Source organism: Schistocerca cancellata, chromosome 8, assembly GCF_023864275.1.
Source record: "Schistocerca cancellata isolate TAMUIC-IGC-003103 chromosome 8, iqSchCanc2.1, whole genome shotgun sequence".
Lineage (NCBI taxonomy): Eukaryota > Metazoa > Arthropoda > Insecta > Orthoptera > Acrididae > Schistocerca > Schistocerca cancellata.
In genome coordinates, this window is record NC_064633.1 from 506387187 (window position 1) to 506404584 (window position 17398).

The 17398-nt window shown below is 42.2% G+C and overlaps 1 pseudogene; it reads right to left on the reverse strand.

Moving 5' to 3' along the window:
- Positions 1 to 6769: 6769 nt before the first annotated feature.
- On the reverse strand, positions 6770 to 8059 carry LOC126095655 (uncharacterized; annotated as a pseudogene).
- Between the last annotated feature and the right edge of the window lie 9339 nt (positions 8060 to 17398).

A 17398-nucleotide genomic window follows, 5' to 3' on the forward strand; every position in this document is an offset into this window, starting at 1 on the left:
CATGATTACAGTACAGGAAGCAACTGACGCAGAAAGCGAAGTGAAGAAAGAATTAACATAGGAATAAAAGTAAATATACAGGACTTCGCAGGTGATGTAGAACTAATTGCTGAAAATCAAGATTACCTGAAAATAAGGGCAAGAAAGCTATTTAAAAATGCAATGGAAGTTGCATTAGAGGTAAATACAAAACAAAGTTTATGTGGACAGAGAGGAATTACAAGGCAAAAGTAGGGAATCAGTACAGAGTGGTGAACACGTGTTTGAAGAAGCAGAAAAGTTTAAATGTTTGGCTGCTGTACTAAATAACAGAGATGATGGGAAACAATCAGTAGAAGCGAGGATAAAAACGTCGTCCAGTGCGACATATTCGCTTAAAAATTACTGTCATACAAAACATTTCCCAAAGGAACGAAAATAAGGAATCATAAAATAATATTCAGGCCATCTTTACTGTATGGTGAAGAAATATGGAGAACTGTTAAGTATTCAGAGAGAAAGATGAAAGTTTTTGAACACAAACTACTGCGGAAGCCATTTGGGCCAATCTGTGAGGGAGGAGAATGGCTAAGAAGAAGAAAGAACAGGGAACTCCGGGAGATAATGAATGAGATCTTGTTGTTGAAGCCAAGACAAGGAGACCGATGTAGTCCAGCCACATCAATAGCCTAGAGGATGGACCATTCTTGAGAGAACTGTAACAGAAGAAACTCGAAAAACGAACACTTTTAGATAAGCCAAAAATAAGATGGAGAGACATAGTTGTGAAAGATCCTCAGATTCTTGGCTCAAGGAAAGAAGACGCCAAGGACATACGCTGTAAAGGAGGATACCCAACGACGCCAAAAATGGATTGTGGTTTGTGCGTCCAGGAGAGGAACAGTAAGAATAATTACGAAAACACCACCTGCAAAAAAGTACAGATAATTTTCAAAGCTAAATTTGTCATCTAATTTTTTGTGTTTGGCCGACATATTAGTCAATAACTGATGTAGAAGTTCTTTGTAAATAGGAAATAACATCGTAATTCGCCCCTGACTGTAACAAGCAGCCGAATGCTGGTGTGCCAATAAGCAGCAGCGGCACGGACTCACTGTTCGTGTTGTCAGCAACCGAAGGATATGTTACAGGGACATTCGCCAAACAGCTCTCCCAGTGAAGCCCAGAGATTGTACGGTGTATCCAGTGCTACGATACTCTTTTACTTATTCACTATTGAAACCATACGTGCATTTAGCTCCCAATGTGCCTTGTTGACACAGAGAAGCTCCCGTAAATTTTTATAATGTGATTGTCTTACACATTAATCTATTTTCCGTTTATCAATCATATTATTTGAAAATACACGTAAGTAGCGATATCTCCTTAAATATTGGTTTTTGTGAAAGACACTATGCAATTGTTTTATTCTTTTCATTTAGTCTTCTTCTTCGTTCTACTTTTCTCTATCGTTTATTGTGTCTATTACAGTACAGAATCCCCTTTTTCAGCATGCAGCAAAGTTCAATTTACTATTTAACTTGGCGGGCAGAATCCCTACCAGACGGCAGAGTCGTCAAAGTCACCAGAGGCACGGAAGCTATGTGAGCCACCTGTCTATGCATTGTGTAAAATTTGTTCTTTGTGTCGTTGTATTTTCATTGTTTGTGTATCTTATTCCTCCAGCTCCGTAGCAGTGTGGTTAGCGTGTCAGACTGCCACGTGGAGGACTTAGGTTAAAGTCCCGTTACTGTCAGAGATTTTTCATTTGTGAGAGGTCTGGAACAGGGTGCAGTAAGCTACGTGATGCTAATTGGGAAGCTACTTGATTGAGAAGCAGGTACTCCAAAGTTTGGAAGGCCGCTAAAGGCAGGGAGAGCGGTGTGCTGATTCGCTAGAACGCCTTATCACAGAGGATGACACGGCGGTCAGTTAGCTGCGTATCGTATTCTCTGAGGCAGAATTTTCGGGCCAGCCCAGGAACTCCCTAAAGGAGCGGTAGAAACCTCCTAAAGAACAACACGCTGATACGTTCCGAGTCAGCATCGGCGCCCAGTCTTGCAATCTAGGGCACTGCTCATCACGCTGTATCAACACTGCTTCTATGTAATTTGATTTACACACGTACATTTAAAGGGCACTTTACGGAAGAAACCGCTATTGAACAGTGTACTATCATATAGTATTTATCTTTAGTACTATCCAGGTTTCGGTTTTTGTGAAATTATCAGGTACAATGCTAAAGGCTTAAAATCCGAACTCTGGATAGTACAAAAGATAACCATGATAGACCATAGTCAAATTGTAGTCTATAATCAAATTGCGGTTCACTCTTTTAATAAGTGTTGCATGACTGTGGCACAACTCCACCTAAAACTTTCTACTTTACTAGGTCTGAGAGGATGCAAGATTCCACTGATAGCAGAAGTCGGGTTTGATTCCAGGAGTAATGATGTTTGGGTATGTGACGTCGTATGTGTGCAGACAGTTAAAGTGTAGATCACTAATATTTATTTTGATTCACTTTGTTTTAAATGTGCGAGATGCGTTCAATAACTAAAGCTGCACAATATTTCTCCCCCAATTTAAAAAATGTGGAATTTTTGTGGTTCATCGTGGAATACTCCCACTCAAGCACCTACAGTCTCATTAAGTTTCAATTGGTGGCGGGGCTATATGTAGCCTTAAAAATGGCGTCTGTAGATTGGTTGGTTGACTTGGGGGAGGGGACCAGACGACGAGGTTATCGGTCCCATCAGATGAGGAGAGGAAATCGGCCATGGCCTTTCAAAGGAACCAACCCAGAATTTGTCTGAAGCGATTTGGGGAAATCGTGGAAAGTCTAAATCAGGATGGTTGGACGCGGGTTTCAACCGTCGTCCTCCAGAATACGAGTCCAGTGTGCCAACCACTGCGCCACCTCGCTCCGTTGCGTCTGTAGGGAGCTGTCATTTAATTCCTTTCGGCGGAAAACCAAAGGATCGCAGATATTCATAGGCTCTTGCAGAATTCCTACGGAGACCAGGCAGTGAACAAAAGCACGGTGACTCGTTGGGAGAGCCGGCCGGCCGCACACAGCTTTGACTGCTGCAATGTTGAAATGTGCGGACATTCTCACTGAAGATGATCGACTATCACAATCAAACCCCTTCGCTGCTCAACTGGACGTCGCCGCTTGTAGAGTTGATACATTCGCCCAACAGATGGGTTACTCAAAGGTGTGTGCAAAGAAACTATTCTGAAGTGTATTGTGATACCATCAGGAAATCGAAGAAACTACCTCATTGTGTTCGTCGCCACGAAAATGTAAACATACATCTCCTTCTCCATGACAACGCAAGGCTTCACACAAGTCGACGCACCGAGACGTGCTCATCAAACTTCATTGGACTGATCTTCCTCATCCACCCCGCAGGCAGGATCTCGCAGCCTCCGACTTTCAACTATTTGGCCCTGAAGAATGCACTCCGCCGGAAGTGGTACGTGGATGATGAGGAGGTTATTGATGCAACTAGACGTTCATTCCGACGTCGAATAGCAGTGTGTAACCATGCAGGCATACAGGCCTTCCCAGTAATGTGAAGGAAGGCCGTCGCATTCAAGAGAGGTTATGATGATAAACTGGGTTTTGTAGCCAAGAGAATGGAATAATATGGTCTATTGGAATGTTGAATAAACTCAACCTGCTTTCAGAAAAAACATCATTTCGCTCAATTATTGAACGCCAATAGTAGTTTGTGTTAACACACTAACCTACAAAGTAACCCAGGGTCTAGGCTAAGTTAGGATAAGACAATACGGCTGTCAGTTATCGAAGCTATAGGATGGAAACACGAAACTTTGTTAACAGTAAGTTATTGAGCTGTAGCGCATCAAGAAGTCTAGGCTGGATTAGAAGGTAATGTTTTGTTTGTTATCTGTCAGAGGCAACATATGTAATAATGTAATGGGAATAATTTATATTTGTTGTCACGGACTGTATTTGAATTTCAGTGATAGGTTTATGTACGGTATTTTACCCGCCAGGTAAACCGAGAGCGCTAATGCGCTGCTTCCTTGACTTGGGTACGAGCGCCGGCCCCGGATAGAATCCGCCCAGCGGATTACCAACAGCGGCCGGTGTGTCGGCCAGCCTGGATGTGGTTTTTAGGCGGTTTTCCACATCTCACTAGGTGAATACCGGGCTGGTCCCCACGTTCCGCCTCAGTTACACGACTCGCAGACATCTGACCACGTTCGCTCTATTCCATGGATTACACTAGACACAGACAGCTGGGGTACACTAATTATATCCTGGTGGGTACAGGATGGCAGCAGGAAGAGCATCTGGGCACCCCTTGAAACTAACCTTGCCAAATCCGTTCCTAACAGTGCCGACCCTGCGACACCGCTGGACACGGCACCAGCAAAAGAAAGAAACAAAGTTTATGTACAGTATTTTGCTGACATCAGGGGTCAGCATTGATGGTGTTAGTGATAGTTTCATTATTTCCTTAGAGAGTAGTCCCACTTCCACAATTGCTTCTTCACCTTCCTGTTTCGGGAATGGTGTGTAGGAATAACAACTTTCCCTCCCTATAGGCTCTAATACTCCCGTTTTTTATGTGAATTACTTAAGATGTTTTGGGATGACGTAATGCATGTTGCCTGATTCCTATTACAGTGCGCGGTCTCGGAAGTTTAATTGTAATCCTTTACATGATGCAGTTCACCTAACTTCAATAGGATGCCGTGGTAGTCTGAAAGTTAACATCATAATACTCTCGCGCTTGCAACATGAACCCATAACGATATGCACTACTCTTCTTCAGATAATGTGCGTCCTCTGTAACAGCTGTAATAGGTAAGGGTCTAAGAGTGCTAAGTGATATTCAAGAAACGTTTAAATCAATTCACATTCTCCAATGACTATACTGTTTATTACAAATATCCACTATTGTAATTTCGGCCTTAGGTAATTTTTAGCTGGTTACTGGTGCTGGAAACACAGCAGTAGTTACATCATTAAAGTATTGTGAGGCTCTATGACTTGTGTCAGCATCCAAAGAAGCTGTACAGTTTAGTTTATCTAATTTTTGTTACTGCCTTTTATAATCCAAATACTGCTTTCAAGTAGCTCTCCACGATAGGCTATGTTATTCACAGCTCTTCATCTCTGTTTAATTACTTGCTGAATTCATGTCCTCGTATTCCTCTGCAATTTCTATTTCTGTCCATTACCAAGCAGACAATTCCTCTATGATTTGTCGTATCACTCGGTCTCTTGTTTTTGTCAAGTTATATCATAAATTCGTTTTTCTCAGTGTGATTCAGTACCTTCCCATTAGATATTCAATCTGAAGGACCATAGAAAATTTCTGAATACATAACAAAAAAATGTCATACTCTGAACACGTCGTGGTAGCATGAACGTAAGTAATAAATTGAAAGAGGTTGGTGCGTGGTTCCTGAAACAAAATTTAATACAAACTGATTACTCTGTCACGGACTCTACCAAGGGAACTTCCAGTCGCAGTATGTTAACTTGTCGATAAGAGCGTGGTGATGTCGGTGCTGATGACGAAACTTTTTAGAGAGAAACCATTTCGAATGCATCCACCATCGGCCTAATCGGTTCGCGCGTCGCGTCGCCACCGCCTAAGCTAGAGTCCACTTTGCGATAGCGGCGCCGCGAGCGGCTGATTCGCCGTCCCGGCGCGACGCGGCGCTGCGGTCGCTGCACCGGCATGCTCCTGTCGCCGCCGTCGATATGCCCACCGCTCATCCCGATGCCCTGCGCCTACCGACGCTTTCTGCGGCAACCTGCGGCGCTCTGCGGCCTGCTGCGCACCCACCGGAAAGGCAATTCCAGCCCGCGTGCGACCGGCGCAGTAACGAGGCCAAAAATATCACCCCATGTTGGCATGCGGCGCCACCGCAGCAAAATACCGATCTGACGTTTAATCAGGCGACGTCGCCCGCGTCACCACATTCTACGCATCGCTGTCGCTTGTCGGGATATTGCCTCGTAACTACGCTGATTTGCAGATCGAGGTAGAATCAGGCTGGGTGCTAAGTCTTCAGCGGATGAGGCTGTTGCAGCACTATTCAAACGTGGAAAATGTCTTTGTAATTTCCGTACACTCATAACAGAATGCAGCCTAAATTTCCCGAATGAGCATAATTAACCATTTTTCAGCTGTATCTTTAACCGTGAAACGCATGACTGGCTGAACTCGTGATGATACATGAGATATAAGACCCTTGCCCCAGAACAACGCAAATGTTAGTCACGGCGACAATATTATCAGTTTATAAAGTATTTGGTGAAACAACATCAGTAAGAAAGTATTTATTATGATCTTGTAACTTGTATGTTAGTAAAATTAACTCAACGTCACAACATAGATTATAATTTTACTGAAATTAAACAACAGTTTCTCGATTTTACTGGGCTCACACCTGAAATGCTGCTTATTACAGTACACTCCTCACAGTTAATTACAAATGTTCTTTGTATTATTTTTTTGTATGTCTTACATATTAACGACTTCTGTCTTTAATGGATGCAGGTGCGTGAAACATCTTGGTTTTCATAATCTTCCACTTCCCATAATCTTCAGACGTTGGCAGAAACCCCACAACGTATCACAGCTTCTAGAGCATTATTTTGGATGAATGGCTTGTCGACTCTCATCTCCGAGTTGTCTGGTACCATTTATTGCCGTAATTTCTCGAGCCAACTCCTTTTATCAGATCTGTCTTTCCGGTAGCCAGGACGTTGCTGTGAAACTACACTTCTTCCTTTCCTTCAGCGTTTTTCCCGCGTGCCTGCGGAGTCCGCTACATCATGGGTCTGTTGTCTTGATTTCGCTCTATCACGGGCTGCATCTGGGTGGATGTTCACGCATTTATGGTCTTCATGAATCGTATCAGCCCAACGTTGCTTAGGTCGCCCTTTGGGTCTACTGCCGACGACTTCAAGTGTGTAACCCGCCTTGGCAATAGAGTCATCACTGGCCCATAAAACATGCCCAAAACATCGAAGACGACTCTCACGCATCTTGTCTTTGATCGCTGCAACACCAAACTGTTTCCTAATGCTGTCATTAGGAACGTGATCTAACTTAGTGATGCCCGCTGTCCATCTTAGCATCTTCGTTTCCATTACACATAGGCGGAGTTCGGTCTCAACTGTAGTCAGCCAGCACTCACAACCATACAATGCGACTGGTCGGATGACAGTGCGATAGGTCTTTGATTTTAATTATTTTTCATCCTGCGATCACAAGTGACTCCAGTTGTTGTTCGTCACTTCATCCAGGGTGCCTGGATTTTGGTGTTGACCTCTTCACTGAGTCTGCCGTCAACGATGGTACTTAAACTAACTCACACGAGTCAGGTCTTCACCATTAATCGTGATGATTCACATTTCATGTATGTCTGATGTCATGTACTCGGATTTCTTCAAATTAAGGCGCAAACCGTGTTGCACCAACTGGTCACTCCATTCTTGAGTTAGGCTCTCCAGATCAAGCTTGTTTTCTGCCCCCAGCATCACATCGTCAGCATAAAGTAGGGTCCATGGTAATGGCTTGTGCAGGTGAGCTGTCACCGTGTCCATTACGAGAATGAACAGATGTGGTGATAATGCAGAACCTTTATGGACGCCGACTGTGATGGGGAAGTTCTTTGATAGTCCTGAGGATGTACGGACATAACTTCTAGGCTGTGCATAAAGTAACGGCACCCAGTTAATAAGCTGCTCTGGCAAATCATGCTGTCGAAGTCCTAGCCAGATGAGACTGTGTGGCACTGGATCAGAGGCCTTTCCAAGATCCAGGAATGCTAGATGCAGCGGCTTGGCTTTCTCATGATGTTTCTCGACTAAGAGTCTTGCAGCATGAATCGCATCAGTTGTGCCGCAGTTCTTCACAAATCCAGCTTGGTTTCTGGAAATATGTGTGATCTCAAGGATCCTTTGGTCCAGAACACGCTCAAAGATTTTCATGGGGTGGCAGTGAAGCCGGATTGGACGGTAGTTTGTGCACTCAGAGGGATCTTTCTTCTTTTTAAAGATAGGCACTGTGATACTCTCCTGCCAATTAGTTGGTGTTTGTCCCTCGTCAGTGATCGTGTTGATGAGTTCCGTTAACCATTTGGCTGCCTTCCAATGATGTGATACTACACTGAGGTGAAGAATCACGGGACTCTTCCTAATACAGTGCTGGACCTCACTTTCCCTGGCGTAGTGCAGAAACTCGACTTAGCATGTACTCAATAAGTCGTTGGACGCCCCTAGAGAAATATTGAGCCTTGCTGCCTCCATCGCCATCCATAATTCCGAAATTTTTATTGCTACCAGATTTTGAATACAAATTCGTCTGTCGATCTTTCTATCTTTCTACTTTCGCTTACACCATAGTCCTGCATCGATCCTAGAGTCGGCGAGGTTACAACGGATTTGGCAATGTTACCATTAGGGATAGCTGGATGCCCTTCCTGCTGCCCCCCCATACCCCCCAGAAATGGAATCAGTGAACCCCAACTATCTGTATGTAGTGTAAATCGTGAAATAGGGCGGATGTGTTTCAAATGTCTGCGACATGTATAACTGAGGCGGAACGTGGGGACCAGCCCAGTATTCACCTATCGGGATGTGGAAAACCGCCTAAAAGCCACATCCAGGATCGCCAGCACACCGGCCCTCGTCGTTAATCCGCCGGGCGGATTCGATCCAGGGCCGGCGCGCCTACCGGACGCCAGGAAGCAGTGCATTAGCGCGCTCGGCTACCCTGGCAGGTACGAATTCATCTCTCGATGATGCTTCATAAATGTGCGTGGAATTCATGCGTGGCAAAATCATTCGCTCGAATGGTCCATAATGTTATTCAAACCAGTCGTGAACAACAGTGGCCCTCTGCCATGACGCATTGTTATCGACAAAATTTCCATGCCATGTGTGGGTGCAAATGATCGCCAGAGAGCCGAACATAACCATCTCCAGTCAATGATCGGTTCATTTGGACCAGCGGACCCAATACATTCCATGTAAAGACAGCTCACATCATTATGCAGCGCCAACAGCTTGCACAACTTGAGTCCATGGTTTTGTGGGGTCTTCGCCACGCTCGAACAAAACCTGCAGCTCTTTCCAAATGAAATTGGGACACATCTGACCAGGGCGCGGTTTTCCAGACGTCTAGGATCCAGCCATTGTGTTCATGAGCCAAGGAGAGACGCTGCAGGCGATGTCATGCTTTTAGCAAAGGGGCTCTTGCGAGGCGTCAGCTGCCTCAGCCCATTAATGCCAAAATTTCGCCGCACTGTCCAAATGGATATGTTCGTTGTACGTCCAACTTGATGTCGGCAGTCATTTCACGCCGTGTTGCTTGTCTATAAGCACTGGCAACTCTACACAAACGCCGCTGGTCTCGGTCGTCAAGTGAAGGCCTTTGGCCACTGCGTTGGAAATGGTGAGAGGTAATACTTGAAATCTGCTAGTCTGGGCACACTCTTGACACTGTGGATCTCGAAATATTGAATTCCCTAACGATCTCCGCAATGCAATGTGCCATGCTTCTAGCTCCAACTACCTTTGAACGTTCAACGTCTATTAATTCCCGCCGTCCAGCTATAATCGCGTCGGAAAGCTTTTCACATGAATCACCTGAGCACAGATGACAGCTCCGCCTATGCACTGCGCTTTTATACGTTGTGTACGCGATAGTAGCGCCATCTGTATATGTACAGTCATGCTGAAAAGTATCCGAACGACCTGAATTGCATTTCGCCTGATTCGCATGCAACCCGCAAAAGGCAGCTGTCTAGCAGGTCCTCTAAACGCTCCTCGGTACAGTCGTTTGACTATTGAAAATGGTTCCAACAAGTCACCACTACAAAACACTGCTCTGTGTCGCAATAACTCAAGACGTAAAGTTATACCACGATACTACAAATATCAGGGAACACCTTATCACAGACAAGACTGTCCTTAAGGCTTGTAAGCTCACATTTATTACAATACATGACATACCTGAAATGTTACCACTCTTATTATTACGTCAGATACGCAACGCACGTAGTAAGTTCGTCGTATTCATGATTTCCTCTTTAAAGCTACATACCGTACTTATTATTTAATACAAAATGACATAAAAATTTACGTTATTGACGAGTATCTAGTTCAGAATACGTATTAACTTCAAATGACACGACGAACCGTCCCGTTCTGCATATGGATTCAAACCCAGATCATTCAGACTAAGCAAAGATTTCGTGATTGACAGAAACTAATAGTCATTCCTGACTATGCATACAGAGAGTGATATACCTCGATTTTAGACAGTTTCAGTTGGCAAATATCAACTTTACATTACATAACGTACACATTTTTAACGTATAGGAATTCCTACCCAGCATCTATTGCCCCTGTTTACGAACTACGAGAGATGTTAAAGTTTGCTTCTTCACAAGTAACTTACTTGAAATGCCTGGAGGTAAGGGTATATGTTGGACAGGGATTCGAACCCAGAACCTAATCAGATTGTTATCGAAGAATAATCAACTGAGCATATCGGATTTTCTAGACAGTAGCTAGATGTTTTAACTGAAATGACGAAACGGAACATTAATTTTTTCCTTCCCAGGACACAAAGCCGACACCTATTGCTGTTATATTCTAGAGAAAACGAACGTTAAAAATGCGTTTGTTACACCAGCAGCGACATGTGAGCCTGTTTGAGCCAGAAATAATATGAGGAAGAGTTCAGTGCTGACTGGGAATCGAACCCCACACATATCGTTGATCACTACACACAAAGAGATGTCAGCTACCGAATTTTTCTCCACCAGCATAGTTGAACTTATAGTCATATCGCAAATAGTTCTGTGTCTCACTGGGAGTCAAAAACGTCAGATATCGTTAGTGTTGACAACGAATGAAAATACATTAAAAATCAGAGTTATTATCCACCAGCAGATAGGTGTTCTCATGCCAGAGCTTGATAATACATAATGAAAACTTTAGTGCTGGGCCACGATTCGAACCCATTCACGCACAATATGTAGAGATGTTGAAGAATCTGCAGTTTTGAACAAACAACAAATTGTAGTCGAGCTGTAATGTCACGAAGGGATCAAATACCGGGTTAAGGGCGGTCTGAGTCGCATTCCCAGTTCAGAATCTATATTATCGACATACAGAAGCTGAAATGAAAGATGGAATAAGCGTCCTGTGCCCTACATAGTGTTTGTTTCGTCACTACAAATAAATAACTAGTATAACAAAGGTTACTGGTGATAAATTTTCTAGATGTCGCCACACCTGACTTTATTGTGGTTCAACTTAACGTCTACTTGGTAGGGAAGGAATATCGTGATAAATGTAAATATCAGACTACAATGCCATTACACCTTCTTCACTTGGCGTAGCCTGAAGAGAATAGATTCTGTCTCTCGCTATCAAAAATCATCGGCAGAAGTTGGAATCGAACCCAGACATAAGTATATGACTCTATTATCAATCCAACAAACCACCGAATCCTCTGGCCAAAACGCCGTATCTCCACACTGGATGAGAATTCTGACACACAGGCTCCCCGTAGTGGTTTGCATCGTGTTCAGTACATTCATTTACTTGGTTGACCGAATCGCCATGAACTAGCTGCCTCAGTTACCCAGTGCAAACATTCGACTCTATTTTGTAATCACCGAAATAAAATCACGTAACCGCCACCTACACAGAACAGGCTGCAGATGCATCTCGAAACTTTTGTATTATGTATGGGGAGAGCGCATCGTGCCAAAATAAGTCAGAAAAGTATTTTCTACATTAGCTGTCGTGTGGCAGTGGAATTTTATTCTTCATAAAACCTTCTTTGACAGCTTTAACTCAGAACAAGTTTTCTACTGCATGTTCATTGTCAGACTGTTACAGATAACATCAGAGAATTCGCATATATCGTCGATGATTAATTTCTCTCTCATGGCACCTAATGTATTAACAACACTAGAAAAAACCGTACGAAAATTGTGCACTGTATTACAAGAAATGAAATAAAACTATCCACGGTAACCTACGACGAAAGTCTGTTTCAATAAAACTAAGGATCTGTACACAAGCGTGCCTTTATCGGCACGAATTAGTAAAACTCTACTAACTTAGATTTCGATTGGGTCTGTGTTTGATTGGTATGCTGTGTCATACTCAAGAGGTATGCAAATGTGGCATTTCATAAATAAACTTATGTATTCCTAGAAATCTAGAAGTTGCTATTCAGCAGCGCAAAGAGGCGTTACTTGTACTGCAGCATTGTAAGTTTTTCACCATTGCATTATGAGCCGAAAGTATTTTCTTGCGATTTACTTATCGCTGTTTGATCTGACTGCTTGTAGCTCTTTCACACAAAGGATGAAAACGTTAGTGTCAGCGAGACTGGAACCGCGAACCATAACAGACGCTTTTTTACAGGGTAGCACGTAACCAAACTGCCAGTGCAGAGGCATGTCTTTTGGTTTCCTCTAACAAGGCCAGTACTGTCTAGATCTCGTAAACAGCTATTTAAAGGGCGAGATTAGTTGCGATATCCACGTGCAGCCACTTTCCTTGGCCGAAAACTGTAAATTTACAATCATTTATTACACTCCAAGCGATAATAACTCAGATTATTCAATGGAAATGACAGATAAAATAAAGTGAACTTTTAGGCTTAATTGCGTGTACACCAGGAAGTAACTCGTCGATCACAGAGTTGCCAATCATACATTGCCTCGTTGCCAAATCTCAGTTACAATAACATCAGGAATAAGAGGAACAGATGTGATCCTTCAGTGGGCTGGGAAGTGACTATAGCTAGCCGGCCAGTGTGGCCTTGTGGTTAAAGGCGCTTCAGTCTGGAACCGCGCGACCGCTACGGTCGCAGGTTCGAAACCTGCCTCGGGTATGGATGTGTGTGATGTCCTTAGGTTAGTTAGGTTTAAGTAGTTCTAAGTTCTAGGGGACTGATGACCTCAGATTTTAAGTCCCATAGTTTTCAGAGCCATTTGAACCATTTGACCATAGCTGGAATCTCGAAGACGCAGTTGCTATGGCCTGGAATACGTAATGCGTCTGATTCGCATTTCTGTAACTAGGTTTAAATGTGTGCACACCTTGTTACTTCTGAATGGAGGTATATCAGACATCTTTCGTGGTTAGTTAAGAGAGACGAAAGGGTCTTGATAGCAGTCCTGGTTTATTACAAAAATTGTCGACTTTTATTTTCAAATTTAGAATTGGTTACTGATATTGGCGAAAATTTAGGTAATTCATGACTCTTCATGGCTAGTTAGCAATATGATATGATTAGATTAGATTAGACTAATACTTGTTCCATAGATCGTGACTACGACATTTTGTAATGATGTTGAATGTATCATTTTAATGAAAGATTTCTTTAGATACCATGATTCAATTTCCTTACAACAGTTTTATACTCTCTCTCTCATTCTTTTTTATTTTTATCTCTCTGTCTCTCTCTCTCTCTCTATCTCTCTACTGTCTCTCTCTCTCTCTCACACAGACACACATTCTTTTATTTTATTTGTTTGTTGTGCTCGACTATTGGTGAGGAATGAAAACGTCCGTGAATGAGTTTCTTAGTTTTGAGTACACTTACGAAAGAAATATAAAAACAACTATGAGAGTTATTGATTTAAGATGCTTAGTTAGCAGTCACTTCTGAGCATTATTAGTAACTATGCTCCCGTCCCTAAACCTAGTTACAGAAATGCGAATCAGACGCATTATGTATTCCAGGCCATAGCAGCTGCGTCTTCGAGACGCCAGCTATGGTCACTTCCCAGCCCAGTGTTGGCTCACGTCGCTTCGTCTTCTTCCTGCTGGCACTGTAACTGAGATTTGGCAACACGGCAAGGTATGTTTGGCAACTCTGTGATCGACGAGTTACTTCCTGGTGTACACGCAATTAAGCCTTAACGTTCAATTCATTTTTCCTGTCACTTCCATTAAGTAATCTGAGTTATTATCGCTTGCCGAGTGTAATAAATGGTTGTAAATTTACGGTTTTCGGCCCAAGAAAGTTGTTGCACGTGGAAATCGCAACTAATCTCGCCCTTTAAATAGCTGTTTACGAGTTCTAGACAGTTCTGGCCTTGTAAGAGGAAATCAAAAGACATGCATCTGCACTGGCTGTTTGGTTACGTGCTACCCTGTAAAGAAGCGTCTGTTATGGTTCGCGGTTCCAGTCTCGCTGACACTAACGTTTTCATCCTTTCTGTGAAAGAGCTGCAAGCAGTCAGATCAAACAGCGATAAGGAAATCGCAAGAAAATACTTTCGGCTCACAATGCTATGGTGAAAAACTTACAATGCTGCAGTACAAGTAACGCCTCTTTGCGCTGCTGAATAGCAAATTTTGGATTTCTAGGAATACATAACTTCATTTATGAAATGACACATTTGCACACCTATTGAGTATGATACAACATACCAATCACACACAGACCCAATCGAAATCTAAGAGAGTAGAGTTGTACTAATTCGTGCCAATGGAGGCACAGTTGTGTACAGATACTCAGTTTTATTAAAACAGCCATTCATCGTAAAGTAATGTGGATAGTTGTATTTCATTTCTTATAAAACAGTGCACAATTTTCGTAAGGTTTCTTTTAGAGTTGTTAAAAGAACAGTAAACATGAGAGAGAAATTAATCATCGACGATATATGCGAATTCTCTGATGTTCTTTAGAACAGTCTGACAATGCTCGTACAGTTTATTGATTACAGCCATGTAGATATCTTGTTCTGAGTTAAAGCTGTGAAACAAGGTTTGAAGAAGGAAAAAATGTCAATACCACACGACAGCTAATGTAGAAAATACTTTTCTGACGTATTTTGGCACGATGCGCTCTTCCCAAACATAATTCAAAAGTTTCGAGATGCATCTGCTGCCTAGCCGTCAACTTAACCTGAAAAGAACTAAATGTCACAGAAGTTAACCCTTTTTCCACATGCGACTATTTTGGGTTGCGAAGTGAAGGGAATTATGTTCAAAGTTCCATTAGATCAATAACTGAAGCAGATAGCAGAAATGCGTTTTAAAAAATGTAGCAGTGAATGTACCCAAACTCGCGACATCTTATCAACAGGGCGCGACGCTTAGCGTTATGCTACTAGCTGACAGATAGCTGCAGCACCTCCAGAACTCAACAACAATTCCTCCGGAACTTGCGCATTGCACAGCGCTGAGAGGTAATACATATGGCCGGATCTAGACTTCTGAGAGACAGACATTTACAGCTTTTCTTTTGCACTGCACGACGTTTTTAACAAACAGATAGCACAATAGAGTAGCTCAAGTCGAAAGGAACACTTTCTGTTTATATTTCTGCATCCTACCCTGTTGGCAGTTCTGTGTACGTGTCAGTTATGCGATTTTATTTCGGTGATTACAAAATAGTCGAATGCATGCACTGGGTAGTCGAGGCCGCTAGTTCATGGCGATTGGGTCAACCAAGTAAATGAATGTACTGAACATGCTGCAAACCACTACAGGGACTCTGTGTGTCAGAATTCTCACCCACTGTGGCGCAACATTGTTATGATAGAAAAATAAGTGACAGGGAAGAGAATTTGGTGGTCTCTTGGATTGATGCTAGGTTCATATACTTGTGGTCTGGGTTCGATTCCAACTTGTGTTGATGATTTTTGATAAGGAGTGTAACCTCCCCACAAAAATTTTGAAAGGAGGACAATACTTAAATGTTAATGGGAATCGTGTTAAACGTAACCTCCCAGCAAATTCTTACAAGACAATACAAATATTGATGTGAATAGAGCCAAGCGTGATTTCCCAGCAAAAAATTAAAACAAAAGTCTATGATAATGAAAATGTGCCAAAAGTTATTTCCCCACAAGATTACTGAATAATAATGACCCAAATGTTGTTGAGCTCCCACAAAACATCGTTAAATTGAAATAAAAGCGACTGTACCTTCGCTACAAAAATATTGAAAAATAATGGCCCAATGTAAACTCGACACAAAAATTGAGAAATGAACATTCAATTGTAATGATTTTTTTCTTTTTAATAACGATTGCTTTGAAAACAGAATTATAATTGGGGCATTTCTTGAACAAATTAATTACAATTACAATACTTTATTAGCTGAGCGCAATGCTGCTTCATTACCTTATTTAACAATATACCTCGACCTGAATCGTGACCAGAGACCCATGTCGACCCCCGCCGACTCCTCACACACTACTGTACTGACTGACTACTTGCTCTCGCGACTCGCTACGTACAACTACTGTTCCTGCCGACTCGCTACACGCAACTGAACTGAACTCTCGCGCTGTCAAGCGCAGACTAGCAACGATAAATAACTCTCTGGTCAGAGATTCTCTCATGGCTCGCCATCGCTGTACTGAATACACTGAACACATACGTGTTCCATAACCCTCCACTGGGGGGGGGGGGGGGGGGGCAAAAATTTGGCAGCGATGGTGAGTCATTTGGACTTGCCATGAGCAACAAATTTTTTCTTAACTAATTAACTTTACAATTACAGAGAATATACAGATGTAGAACATGAAGTAAATATGGTGCACATGCACCAAGTACAAAATATATCAGACAAAGACAAATGTATACACAATGAGTACAAAATATATTCACAAATGGCAAAGGTGCACACGCACAGTAGTACAGAATATATCAGCAAATGACGAAATGTTTATACAATGAGTAACAAATGACGTGTAAGTGCATACGCACTGAAGTATTGAACATATCAGGAAATCACAAAATGTATACAGAATGAGTACAAATCATATTGAAAAATGAGAAAAGTGCACAGGCACTGAAGTTCAGTAGAAAACATATTAACACATGACATAAGTGCACATGTACTGAAAAATTCTTCAAAGTCTTCACAACAAATAGACATGAGTACAAATCTCATTGACAAATGACATAAGTGCACATGTACTGTAGTTCAGAACATATCAGCAAATCAAAATGCACATACAATGAGTAGAAATCATGTTAGAAAAATCAGCAAATCACAAATGTATATACAATAAGTAGAAATCATGTTAGAAAAATGACAAAAGTGCACACGCACTGAAGTTCAGAACATATCATCAAATTAACAAAAAATGTATAGGTCATGAATACAAATCATGTTAGCAAAAAAATGTTTTTTCCTATGTTACAAGAATTAGGATAGGAAAGGGAAGGGTTGCATCATGGTTGTAGCACTTTAGGTTGCACGTAGCTGCACTGAAAGTCCATATCTTTCCACAGAAGTACAACACCAAGTGAGACAATCTGAAGTTCTTTTCCCATAAATGTTTTTCAGCGTAGCCAAGACACTGAAATGTGGTAGTAATATTCCATGTTATCATTTTGGCAGTACATCAGGTACACCAAACA